Source organism: Anabrus simplex, chromosome 1, assembly GCF_040414725.1.
Source record: "Anabrus simplex isolate iqAnaSimp1 chromosome 1, ASM4041472v1, whole genome shotgun sequence".
In the NCBI taxonomy this organism is placed as follows: domain Eukaryota; kingdom Metazoa; phylum Arthropoda; class Insecta; order Orthoptera; family Tettigoniidae; genus Anabrus; species Anabrus simplex.
The window spans coordinates 1,708,524,322-1,708,537,660 of record NC_090265.1 but is presented as its reverse complement, the minus strand read 5'-3'; the positions used below and the strand labels follow the sequence as shown (position 1 = coordinate 1,708,537,660).

Sequence of the window (13,339 nt, the reverse complement as noted above, 5' to 3'; positions counted from 1 at the left end):
GGTGACGATACTATAGTACAATTCGTTGAGGTGTAAAGGGAACGATGACGTTTGTGGGACCAGCACGAAGACCTGTTCAAAGACAAAAATACTCGTCAAGCAGCACTTTCTGAGATTACCGATAAAATTAACATTCAAGGACTCGGTGTGATTGAGGTCAAAACTTTGCATGACTCTGCAATAAATTCCCGGCACATATAATTACAAGAAAATTAAATTTCTCACGGGATACTACAGACGCTGTGCACTCAGCGATTTCCCGTCATATGCAAATATTCGCATCCGCATTCCTTCATCCGCATCCGCAAATGGTTATCCGCGGAAATTGTAAATTTTTAACTACGGTATATTACACCCAAGGTATTGAAACGGATAGATCTTTTAACATAATACAATAGGCCTGACACCTGGCACCAGAACCCTGCAGTCACAGGTTCATGAGGGATTTGCTCTTGCGAAACTACCGACGTATTGACCCTTGTTCCTTTCTTCCATTAATTGCGGGCTGGAGCCTGTTCGGTTTAGGTCAGATTTACGGCTGTATGGTCTCAAGCCTCTTTATATACCACCATTCTCCCATACCACTGTTAAGGGTCGCCTAACCACAAGCAAAAATAACAGGCGCACTGCCAAGCAGACTGTATCCGCCAAGACACTAACTTCGCGGATATCCGCATCCGCGCGGGGCTCTATCAATAGCTTCGTCGTGTGAACGGGTTCTCGTTCAACTGGACTGGCCAGTGATTGTCCCGCAATAATTAGAGGACAACTGTCGCCAACAATCGTCTCAACAACTAGCATCGTGTAAAACTAGGTATAAGGGCTGGTTCGAGGTCCACTCAGCTTACATGGGAACAACTGAACAACTATCTGATCGTGAGATAGCGTTTCCGGACTAGTAAGCTAGCAGTAACGACAATGGGGATTCGTTACGCTGACCAGGCGTTGCCTCAAGATCTTTAGGACCGAGCTCGATAGCTGCAGTCGCTTAAGTGCGGCCAGTATCCAGTAATCGGGAGATAGTGGGTTCGAACCCCACTGTCGGCAGCCCTGAAGATGGTTTTCCGTGGTTTCCCATTTTCACACCAGGCAAATGCCGGGGCTGTTCCTTAATTAAGGCCACGGCCGCTTCCTTCCACTTCCTAGGCCTTTCCTCTCCCATCGTCGCCATAAGACATATCTGTGTCGGTGCGACGTAAAACAAAAAAGATCTTTAGGCGTTCGGGCTGAGCGGCGAGCCCTATCAGGGCTGTAGCGTCATCGAGATTGTGTATCTGTTTGCTTGCTTGTTTCTTTGTAGAGGAAACGAACAGTTTCTAATGCGTAGGCCCAAATGAATTGTTGTATAGATACGGTGTTTACGGTGTCTAGCGGCGTTGTATAGAACAGGCTGTTTTTGTTATGACCTGTCGCAGTCTCATCCTTGGCTTTGACAATATGAAAGGTGGTGAGTATTGTCTTAGAGTCGCTCAAAAAACAATGAGTCCCACTTTTCTCAGAAATAATTGAACCTATTGAAATCTTAAAGGAAGTAGATGAATATTGTTACTTGGGTCATAGAATAACTAACAATGGCAGAAGTAACAAGGACATACAATGCGGACTAGCACATACAAGGAAGGTCTTTCTTAAGAAAATAAATTTCCTCACTTCGAATACTAATATAAGAATTAGGATGGTTTTGAAGAGTTTCGTCTGGAGCGTGGCATTACATGGAAGTGAAACATGGCCGATAACTAGCTCAGAAAGAGTATAGAAGCTTTTGAAATGTGGTGTTACAGAAGAATGCTGAAGGTAATAATAATTGTATGGCCTCAGCTACCAAGTGCAGATATTTTAATTTGACGCCATCTGGCTGTCTGCTCGCCAATGTCAACGATCTGTTTTACTCTAGTCCTACTAGATGGCAGAGTAAATCAAACCTCTCTTGGGCGTCTATGACTGAGTTTTGACAAATTTTGTCGCATAAACACCGAATGTGTCACCAGAGGTCTTTTACATCGTACGACATGGAGTGTCGAATGGACGGGGTCTTTTTTTTTTTCGCTCTTCAAATATCCGAATACCTCTGCCGGATTTGAACCGGCTGTCTTGGAATCCGGAGACTGACACACTACCACTGATCCACAGAGGGGCTATGCTGAAGGTGACATGGATAAATCGAATTACGAATGAAGAGGTAGCGAGTCGAATTGGTGAGAGAACAATTTGGGTAAATTTGACCAGAAGAGATAGAATAATAGGACATATCTTAAGACGCTCACAACTTGTTCAGTTGTTTTTTTGTTTTTTTTTTTTGCTAGGGGCTTTACGTCGCACCGACACAGATAGGTCTTATGGCGACGATAGGATAGGAAAGGCCTAGGAGTTGGAAGGAAGCGGCCGTGGCCTTAATTAAGGTACAGCCCCAGCATTTGCCTGGTGTGAAAATGGGAAACCACGGAAAACCATCTTCAGGGCTGCCGATAGTGGGATTCGAACCTACTATCTCCCGGATGCAAGCTAAGAGCCGCGCGCTTCTACGCGCACGGCCAACTCGCCCGGTTCAGTTGGTTTTAGAGTTAAGTGTAGGCGACAAGAACGGTAGGGGTATACCAAGGTAGGAATATGACAAACAGTTTAGAGTAGAGGCAGGATGTAATAGTTAAGTAGTAATAAAACGGTTAGCAGAGGATAGGGTGGGATGCAGAGCTGCATCAAACTGGTCTATGGACTGATGATCCAAACAACAACAACAGATATATTTATTGTATCCATCCACAGGGTTTGTATTTACATGGGAGGGGAATTATGATAAAAATATTAAATGTGAGGCACAAATAATACCATGCTTCATTGTTTATTAAGGGACTGACCAAGTGGGGACGCGCTTTTGGTCACCTAGCTAACAGTTTGCATTCGGGAGATAGTGTGTTCGAACCCCACTGTCGGCAGCCCTGAAGATGGTTTTCCGTGTTTTCCCATTTTCACACCACGCAAATGCTGGGACTGTGCCTCTTAAGACCACGGTCGCTTCCTTTCCACTCCTAGCCCTTTCCCCTCCCATCGTCGCTATAACACCTATCTGTGTCGGCTCGACGTAAAGCAATTCCTTACAAAGAAAAGAATGTGGGTCTGTACAACTGAGCAACCGTTTCAACACCAATCAAAGTAAAAATTGGAGAGCTCTGGCCCTTCGAAGGATGAACGTGTCGACACGAAGAAGAAAGGAAACGGCCACGAAGGGCGCAAAGGGTCTGAAAATGAAATACTCCCTATGCCTCACAAACCTAACACCACCGGGGTCGGGAGAGCACAAGAGTTGACCACGAGAGGCTGGACAGGAAAAAATAAAAGAGAGAAACTTGACTCAAGTAAGTGGAAACAATGCCAGACTCAGGTAGGGCCCAGTGGTCGTCACACTATTCTCCCAAGTTAACTCGCCTTTCATCACAGAGAGAGGGCACAGTGCAGATATTCTACCATCCCCGATCATAGCGGGAGACACTATATGAAAGTGACAGTGTCAGTCACTCCCTGTAATGAACGGCGCGAAAGTGTCGTTGATAGGGTCGGTTAGTGTGCGCATTTCTGTTGGCGTGGCAGCACCTTCTGACTCGGTTAGGAAAGCAACGGGAAGCTACCACACTCCTCATTTCCCTAGAACATCTCTTCACTGACGGCTAGGCTATCTAAGGAAACTCTTCCAGAGCTGGAGACAATAGACATGAACATATTTACACTGAACCTACACATCTCTTACCAACCAAAAAAAACCCCTCACAATCGTACATTTTCCAGACCTGAAGATGGTTTTCCGTGGTTTACCATTTCACACCAGGTAAATGTTGGGGCTGCACTGAAGACCTATCTGTGTCGGTGTGACGTAAAACAAATTGTAAAAAAAATAAAATGATTTTGGTCTCAGTAGCTTCTTACAGCACACTTGGGGTACAGATCGTGTATCCTTTGACTCCATCCACAGGAGAGGTAAAGAAGTTCCTATAAATCGAAACTAAAATTACTGCATCCATAAAAGAACGGTAAGGCTCATGAACTGTGAAAAAATGACATTCTAGACCTCGGAAATATAATACAATTATTATTATTATTATTATTATTATTATTATTATTATTATTATTATTATTATTACCAACTCATTGGTTGAATGGTCACCGCTGAGGCCTTCGGTTCAGAGGGTCCCGGGTTCGATTCCGGGTCGGGGATTTTAATGGCACCTGATAGGTTCTTCTGACCCGGGGACTGGGTATTTCTGTTTTTGTCCCAACACTTCCCTCTCCTTACTCAGACAACATACCACACTACCAAACACCACAGAAACACGCAATAGTCATTACATCCCTTCATACAGAGGTGGCGTCAGAAAGATCATCCGGCCACAAAACAGGGCCAAATCTACAAGTGCAACACAGTTCGCACCCGCGACACCACAGATGTGGGAAAAGTGGTAGAAAAGAAGATTTGTTCTATTCTTCTTAACCTGCTTACCCTCCAGGGTTGGTTTTTCCCTCGGACTCAGCGAGGGATCCCACCTCTACCGCCTCAAGGGCAGTGTCCTGGAGTGTGAGACATTGGGTCGGGGGATACAACTTGCGAGGATGACCAGTACCTCGCCCACGCAACCTCACCTGCTATGCTGAACAGGGGCCTAGGTGGGGGATGGGAAGATTGGAAGGGATAGGCAAGAAAGAGGGAAGAAAGCGGCCGTGACCTTAAGTTAGGTACCATCCCGGCATTTGCCTGGAGGAGAAGTGGTAAACTATGGAAAATCATTTCCAGGATGGCTGAGATGGGATTCGAACCCACCTCTACTCAGTTAACCTCCCGAGGCTGAGTGGACCCCGTGGACCACTTTTCAAAAATGTCGTGGCATAGCCGGGAATCGAACCCGGGCCTCCGGGGGTGACAGGTAATCACACTAACCACTACACCACAGAGGCGGACAGAATATTATTATTATTATTATTATTATTATTATTATTATTATTATATTGTTATTATTATTATTATTAACCTGCGCTGCGGTGTGTCTTATTCCAAAGTCCTGGGTTCGTTTTCCTGCCAGTTCAAGAATTTTATTCTGAACTGAGGAGTAGAACGGGGTTCACTTGATCCGAGATTTTCTCATGCTCTTAGTTACAGGAAGAAAGTGCACAGTGATGTGACGCAACTGACCTAGCATACATAGAACACTGGTTGTCATGGTTACAGTGGTATCGGCCAATTGATGACGCTGTTGTGTTTTGTCCAACCTTTGTTCCGTATGAGGTAAGGTGAATCTGATCCTGCCGTGGCGGGTTTTTATGACCGAATGCCCTTCCTGACGTCAACCTCATTAGGGGAGTTAATGAGATGAAGTGAATGACGTGATATATGATAGCAGGAAGGGAGAGGATGAAACCCGGTGCCGGCACACAGCCTACTCCTGTCGACAAGCACCAAGCTGTCTGCTCAAGGCTTAACGTCTCCATCCGACGGACGAATCGCCATCAACAGCGTCATACGCCCTCATTTCATATGAGCACTGCGGAGAGGTTTGGAACTTAAACCAGGTTTTTGGCACGCAATCTGCTGGCCAACATTCTGATGGTGAAATTTTTTTCGACCAACGGGACTCGAACCGGCTAACCACGGTGTCAGACCGTTTAGACTTCAACGCCTTAACGATCATGGCCACCAGGCGGTCTAATGACGCTAATCTTAACAAATATTGATCTTGGAAGCTTCGTCGTAGGTGTTTCAATTGTAGAGACATGTTTCGGCTGAGATGGAATTTCGTATGCTTGCTTCTTTCTCGATAAAATGCCTCTTATTCAACGACGTGAGGTTGTCATATTGCACATACGGAGAACTAAGCCAAATGGCACTATCAAGATTCAACAAAACCGGATTTAAAAAATAGAGATTCACTTGGTTTTTATTTTCATCCACGTGAGAGTACTATGTTTTTCAAAGTAGCAATTTTTTGCCCACGAAACAAACAAGTTAACATCATCAACCAATAGTTTCTGAATAGCTGAATATTTACCCTGTAGGTCAGTGCTCTATGCAGATGATATTACTGTCATAACAAACAATAGACTTAAAATATGTTGAGGAGGAAAGGATAGAAATGCTACACAAATCATCCTCTTGGTTGCAGGCAAATAAACTTATCCTAAATAATAAGACAGAAGTGATCTACTTCAATTTAATTAACTCAGGTCTGGGTAATAATGATCAAAATTCTGTCAAATTATTGGGATTTTATCTGGATTGTAAATTAATCTGGAACACACACACGCAAAAGTTATGTACAAAACTGGGTACAGTGATATTTTTGTTTCGCAGACTCAAAGGATCAGTTAGTAGTAGTCAGATGATGAATGCATATTATGCCTTCTTTCACTCACACTTATGTGGTACCATGTTATGGGGTAAATCAACAGGGGCTCAAGATGTGTTCAAGTGGCAAAAGAAGGCAATAAGATGTATGAAAGGTAAGGCCACAAGGGAGTCTTGTAAACCTATGTTCCAAGACCTTGCAATTATGACTCTTCCCGTATTATACATTTCTCATAGTATATTCAATACTAAAGAAAATCTCATCGACCTAACAACTCGCAGAGATGTACACCCATATGGCACAAGATATAGGAACGATTTAGATTTACTACATGTTAGGCTGAGGAAAAGTCAAGAAAACTATAGGTATAATGCCATTAAATTATTCAACGAACTACCTGCCCATGTAAAAGATATGCCCCTATGAAACATCAAAAGAACCCTTAAAAATTGGTTGACGTCCAATAGCTTCTACTCAGTATCTGAATTCGAAGGAAAAATAACACTGTTTCAAGGTGGGCAATATAGGCCAACGTCATCTTAACACGTTGGTAAATTAGTAATCATTTATCACTCTTTTGGACGAATAGTGTTATGTTTATTTTAACTCACGTGTATATAGTTGTATTTATTTACCGTGCTTAACGAGATACTTGCAATATTTTGTAACTACGCACGTATGAATGTCCATTGCAACTACCAGTTGCCTAACGACAATAAAATTCTATTCTATTCTAGCTTGAAATGAGCAAATAACGTACATTACCAATGACTCCATATTGTGGGTTCGAACCCCACTGTCGACAGCACTGAAGATGGTTTTCCGTGGTTTCCCATTTTTACACCAGGCGAATGCTGGGGCTGTACCTTAAGGCCACGGCCGCTTCCTTCCCATTCCTAAGTCTTTTCTATCGCATCGTCACCATAATACTTATCAGTGCCGATTCGACTGTGCGATGATGTTGAGTTAATAAAGCTGGTTTGGGCAATGGGACGAGATTGATTCTATAAAAACTAGACACAAAATATCGTTTATGCAGAAGTTCAGACGGGCTCGGCTTCAGGAAGAAAGCGTTTTTTTTTAAGAATAGATTTAGCACCTGTGAATGTGGGAATACCATTCGTTCAACTACCTCTACATAGCCTACTCTGTCACAATGAATAAGCCACCAGGACAAACTTTAAAGTTGGGATGATTCTCCCTACTCCAGTGTTTTTGACAGTTGTACATAGTTTTTTCGAGAGTACTCAGATCTATAGACTTCAAAATACAACTCCAAGCTACAAGTACACTCATGATTTGCAAGGAAATACTACAATACCTGTTTTGATTCCATTCAGATGCTGTATAAAGCCTGGAAAGTGTAACATTTAGACGTAAGATATATTAATAGCCCATTTAGAAATTCCAATGACTTAATTTCGACTGCCGAAGACAGGCTTACGTATTAGTTCCAGATAGACTAAAGACATAATATCCATGTTAATACAGCCCGACACGTGGACTTACAGTTTTCCACAAAAATGGTCATTTATGCATTTTCCTTCTAACTGTAACGGTTTTCAGAAAATTACGCTTTTACATATTAAAGCACACGTTTCAGAAATGGCGGCCATTAATATGCAAGTATTTACTGGACTTTTGCATGCTCTATTCGCTAAAACCCCAAGTAATTGGACCAGGCATTTCAGAGCAACCAACGACTGAGCGCTGTACGGCACGATTTGTGCGCAACAGAATCCAGCATGTGTCCCGGTACAGTAGGGCTACATTTTTCTTGTAGGTTCCCTTTCAAAAATAAGGAACGGACTAAACAATGAAACGGGATAAATGGTATCCAGCTTGGCTGAGTGGCTCAGATGGTAGAGCGGTTGTCAGATCCGATCCTGACTCAGTTCAATGGTATTTGAAGGTGCTGAAATACGCTAGCTAGTGTCAGATTTACCTGCAAGTAAAATAACTTCTGCGGCACGAAATTCCGGCACCTCGGCGTCTCCGGAAACCGGATGCCCTTCCTAACGCCAACCTCACGTGGAAGACTATTTACTACTGCGGGTTTTGTGGTGCTTGGTAGTCTGGTGTGTTTGTGTAGATGAAGTGACGTGTATTAACACGAATACAATCACTCCGTCCCCGAGTTAGACGAATTAACCTTACGCAGTTAAAATCCTCGGTCGGGAATTGATCCGAGGCCACGACGTCGAGGAGTCGGAAAGTACGATCTAAAATAGGCGCTGATAATGAAGCGATTTCAGCGTCTGTCGGTACTAATGGAATAGGCAAGCAGAAAAGTCGTTTTATGCGACTGTTTATTATATAGAGTTCATAGCCACGGAATTTCCAGCTTTATGTGGGATCAGAACAGCATTTCGAGGATCATCCATGCATTTGTTGGGAATCGAACCGCACCTACCTTGTTGAGAAACCAGTGACGAAGTGACTCGGCTGTTATGCCTCCAACATAAGAGGGAAGTAAACCATAAGCGAAGGTAATACTGTCATAGGTTGGGTAATTTTAAGACAATTTTAATATCTCCCTGAATCTGTCAACACAGGGCGGCAAAATTATTATTTTGTACAGCAACTTACTTGTAGTCCACCTCTGTGGGGCAGTGCTTAGTAAGATTAGCTAGCACCCCCGGAGGCCCGAGTTCGATTCACAGCTCTACCACGATTTGTAAAAAGTGGTACGAGAACTGGAACGGTGTTCACTCAGCCTCGGGAGGTCTACTAAGTAGAAGGGATTTCATTCCCACCTCAGCCATCCTCGAAGTAGTTTTCTGTAGTTTGCCACTTTTCCAGACAAATGCCGCGATGGTACCTAACTTAAGGCCACGGACGCTTACTTCCTTCTCCCTAGTCTATCCCTTCCAATATCCCTATCCCAAACGAGGCTCCTGTTCGGCAAAGCAGGTGACGCATGGACGAGGTACTGGCCCTCCTCCCCAGCTGTAAACCCTTGAGGCGGTAGAAGTGAGATCTCTCTCCGAGTCCGGGCGGGAGAAACCAAACCCGGGCGGTTAAACTGACTACATTAAAGGGAAAAAAGCAAAGAAAAAACAACCTAATTGTAGGCACCGCATGGCCTAACAAGCTGCGGAGGTCGTGTTGGTGAAAACTTTCCATCTACAACAATTCTGTCAACTTTAACGCCGTACGATTAAATGAGCGGGATTATAAATCGTGTTTACGTTCGGCTCCTTGACCTTCGGTTCAGAGCACCCCGGGTTCGATTCTCGGTGGCGACGGGGATTTTAATTTCGTCTAATTCCTTTGGTTAGGTATTTGTATTCACACTTCTCTTCCTATACATAGAACAGACTGCGGAATAGTGAATACATCACTCCTCATAGTGTCATAATACTTGCATTTGAGGGAAAAGTGTAATTTCTGCAAGTTTTTCTTGAACCTGTAAGCAATAAAAAATGTAGAGAATTTGATTCCTTAGAAAAGTTGTTCTAACGATTTAAAAAGTCATTTTCGGAAAAGTAATGCCAGCTGAGTGGGGGAGTGGTATTTTAAATACTCACTCTGTGGATAGAAGTGACATCTAGTGTCCTTCACACATCCGGGACTGTTGCCTGTTAACGAGTTGTTAGCAACTTAAGTTTTGCGATGTTGGTTTAGAGAAGATCAAAACATTGTTCGTCGTATCTCTTGAACACGCCCACATGTGAATTTCACTACGCTGTTCGAACAACACAGATGGGTACTACAACGAAACTCGGTAGGGTGATCAATCAAGTCACCATAATGGAAATAGTCATTTTGACGTAATTCGTACTTTTACATACCGTACTTTTAAAACATTACTCATTTGGGTTACGGTAAAGAAGCGGACCGTAGCCAATTCACTTACAGGCGCTGTTACATGCTTTTCTAACGGCATGATTTCTTCGCATTAGTTTATGTTCCATTTCGCGAAAAGGAAACAATTTTTCGCGTTATTTCGCGAAATAGGGCTGACTCTATCGCTTTAATTTCGCGTATACGTTTCCTAAAATTATTCATAAAAGCTTTAATTCGTGAGATTTGTGAATTATGTATGTGAAAGACAGATAAATAAACAGAAAAATATTGATAATCATTCATTATTCCTTATGTAATCTTGATTAGAAATATAACATAGCCCTAATAAAGATTACATAAGAACTGTCCCCCTACACGGCCACAGCTTTCACCCTATGTGGCCATACTAGGCTTGTGAAGGGATTTCATAGAATATTAATACGAAGAGAGATTTCTGTCGAAATGAGAAATCCTTATTCTGTCTTCTGTTTTCATTCACACACGTGATATTTGCATACAATTTCAAGATCGTTATTTTCCATGAATTTCGCTGCATTTTCGCACTAGTCGCAAAATAAGTAAATATCGCTTTAAACTGGCCTTGTAGCTTTAATTCGCTGTAATTCGTGAAAACAAAATCGCCAGAATAATGTGATTCATTAAGATATGTCAAATTCGCTTCAAAATATTTCTTCTCGCGCTTATCGTTAATGCGAAATAGTCATCCCTCTAGATATAATTATTAAGGTGTGAAAACGCTGTGTTCTTGTACAAATACCCGAGATATAGAACATTCAATATATTACTACACACTTCGAAAATATGATAAATTACTTTCTCCATAGAAATTGAGAAAATTAGTGAATTTCGCATCCAAGTTTTATTTTTTGGGCATGGTAAAATAGGCCCAAAATGTTTTAAAATTGTAGACCTCATTCTGGCGATAGTCGCTTCTTCAGACTAGTTAAACCATAATATGTAGATGCAGTTTTTTAAATGGATCGTGGTGTATAGAAGGCTCGATAGGAGACATCAGAACATCGCTGCAGACCAGCCATTCCCAAATTGTGGTCCACGCACCCGTGAGGAGCCGCGATGATAATCCAAGCGGTCCGGAATAATAATGCAAGTTGTAAGTACTTAAAGAGCGACGTGTTATTGTACACACACAATTCATAGTTCATTATACTAAATTAGTAATTATGTCTTCACTGTTAACACACAGTATTGTAAATCTTAACTTGGCTGATAGATAGTGCAAGTTAGCAGCGGAAATAGAACTACTACAAGGCAGTATAAGTGATGTAATTGTGAGACACTTGGAATTGCTAGTATCCACACTCAGACTATATTTTCCTCTTCTGGTTGAGAAAATCTCCTCCTTTGAGGAATGTCAACTAGCCGAAGTATCTTGGCAGAGAGAAAGTGAAAAATAAATTTAAGTATAATATGAGTGGAGAATCAAATGGAGTAACATGTTTAGCTCCAGGAAGTTCCATGCATGTATCACAACTCCACGTCTCGTATCGACGTTTGTGCCCATGACATCCCCGATACCCTACAATTTCTAAGACGTGACATACTGTGTTTAATGCCTTTCATGAAAAGATACCTGTGTGAGTGTACCTTTTCTGCTCCCACACAAATGAAAACGAAGTACAGAAACAGAGCTAATGTAGAGGCTGATCATCGGTTTGAGTGACTACGATTGTAAAACACTTGGTTTTTGTAAAACAGCACAATTCGTCATATTGATCCAACAACCGAAAAAAATGCATTTCTTCCAAGTCAGTTTCCAGATCCAGACTCTTGTAATTATTAGCCAAGTGTCACATTGTTTCATAATTTCCGTGCATGTATAAAGTATATTTATGTAAATGAAGTTAAATAAAACTTCCAACGAAAGTACAGTAAATATTAGTCCTAAATTATACGAATAAAATCAAACATGGTATCATTACAAAATTCTATTTTTGTTTTGTTTACTGAATGCAGTATCGGTATTATGTTGGGTGGCTGAGGGGTTCTTGGACATGCATGTGATATGCTCAGAGTGTCTCTGAGACAAAAGTTTGGGAAACCCTGACACAGCATGACAAAATGAGCGATTCTAATCAGGAATCAGGCAATTTCCCCGTTTGTGCTAATAAAAATGTTTCATTAATAACTGTACGTTTTATGTTAAGAGGCGACCAAATAGTTTTTTTTAGGTATGAGCCAACAAAATGGGTTTTAGAACATACAGATGTGACAAGTACAGGTTAGAGGTAAGGGCGCCACATCCGGCTGGCGTGTACTCACCCAAACTACGCAGTCTGCTTCAACTGCGACCTGCCGAGCCGAGTCGCTTCTTCAAACTGATGTCTTAACGCACGGACTCACTCGCCCAACCGCGGACAGTCGACCTTGGCCCTGTGACGTCACCACTTTACTTCCGAGTGATCCCACAAATGATGCAGATCTATCTGGTACAACAGGTACCTAGTTTGCTATGTGTATCATCAGAATTATCCAAGGTTACAAGCTTTTGTATCACACCGCGTCAGAGCATGCTGGACAGGACCTAACCTTGAAATCTTTCCTCCGATCCAGTACGCACAGATAAGTTTCCATTTCTGTTCTAGGACAAGACTCTCCATCAGGACTGGTAACGATCTACTGATTTAATCATGGTATAAATTAAATGGTTTTTATTATTTAAATAACAATTTGTGATTGATAAATGTCAGTCCAACAAAGCAAAAACAAAATGAAACAGGACAACCTGAATCGCTCAATTTACGATAGCCGTTGCATTATCAGTTGGTCTAGAAAGAAAGGTGGTGGTGGTGGTGATTATTGTTTTAAGAGGAAGTACGACTAGGCAACCATCCTCTATATATAATCAGAGAGAAAAACTGGAAGGGATCCGACAGTTCGAAAATTGAAGGCATCGGTCAAAGGAAGACTAGGACCACGAAGGGCGTGAAAATGAAAGACTCCCTAGGCCTCGCAACCTATTACTGTCGGAAAGCAGATGAAAGCGAGAAGCCTGGCTCTAGTAAGTGGAAGCAATTCCAGGACCCAGTTGAGGGCACCGTGGTTGCCAAACCACGTTCCCAAGTTAAGAGCCTCTGGGGCCCGTTTTAGTCACCTCTTACGACAGGCACGGAATACCGTGGGTGTTATTCTACTGCCTCACCCACAGGGGGAGTCTAGAAGGAGATTTTTCTATTTTTGGTGCA

The 13,339-nt window shown here is 42.4% G+C and overlaps 1 protein-coding gene across 1 annotated transcript in view; it reads right to left on the bottom strand.

The window, feature by feature from the left end:
* Ipk2 (Inositol phosphate kinase 2) overlaps window positions 1-12,553 on the bottom strand; it is a 232,520-nt gene extending 219,967 nt beyond the window's left edge. Inside the window, exon 1 of the mRNA XM_067138449.2 lies at window positions 12,417-12,553. The gene's annotated coding sequence lies outside the window, so the exon portion shown is untranslated. The remainder of the gene's footprint in view (window positions 1-12,416) is intronic.
* Window positions 12,554-13,339: the final 786 nt, after the last annotated feature.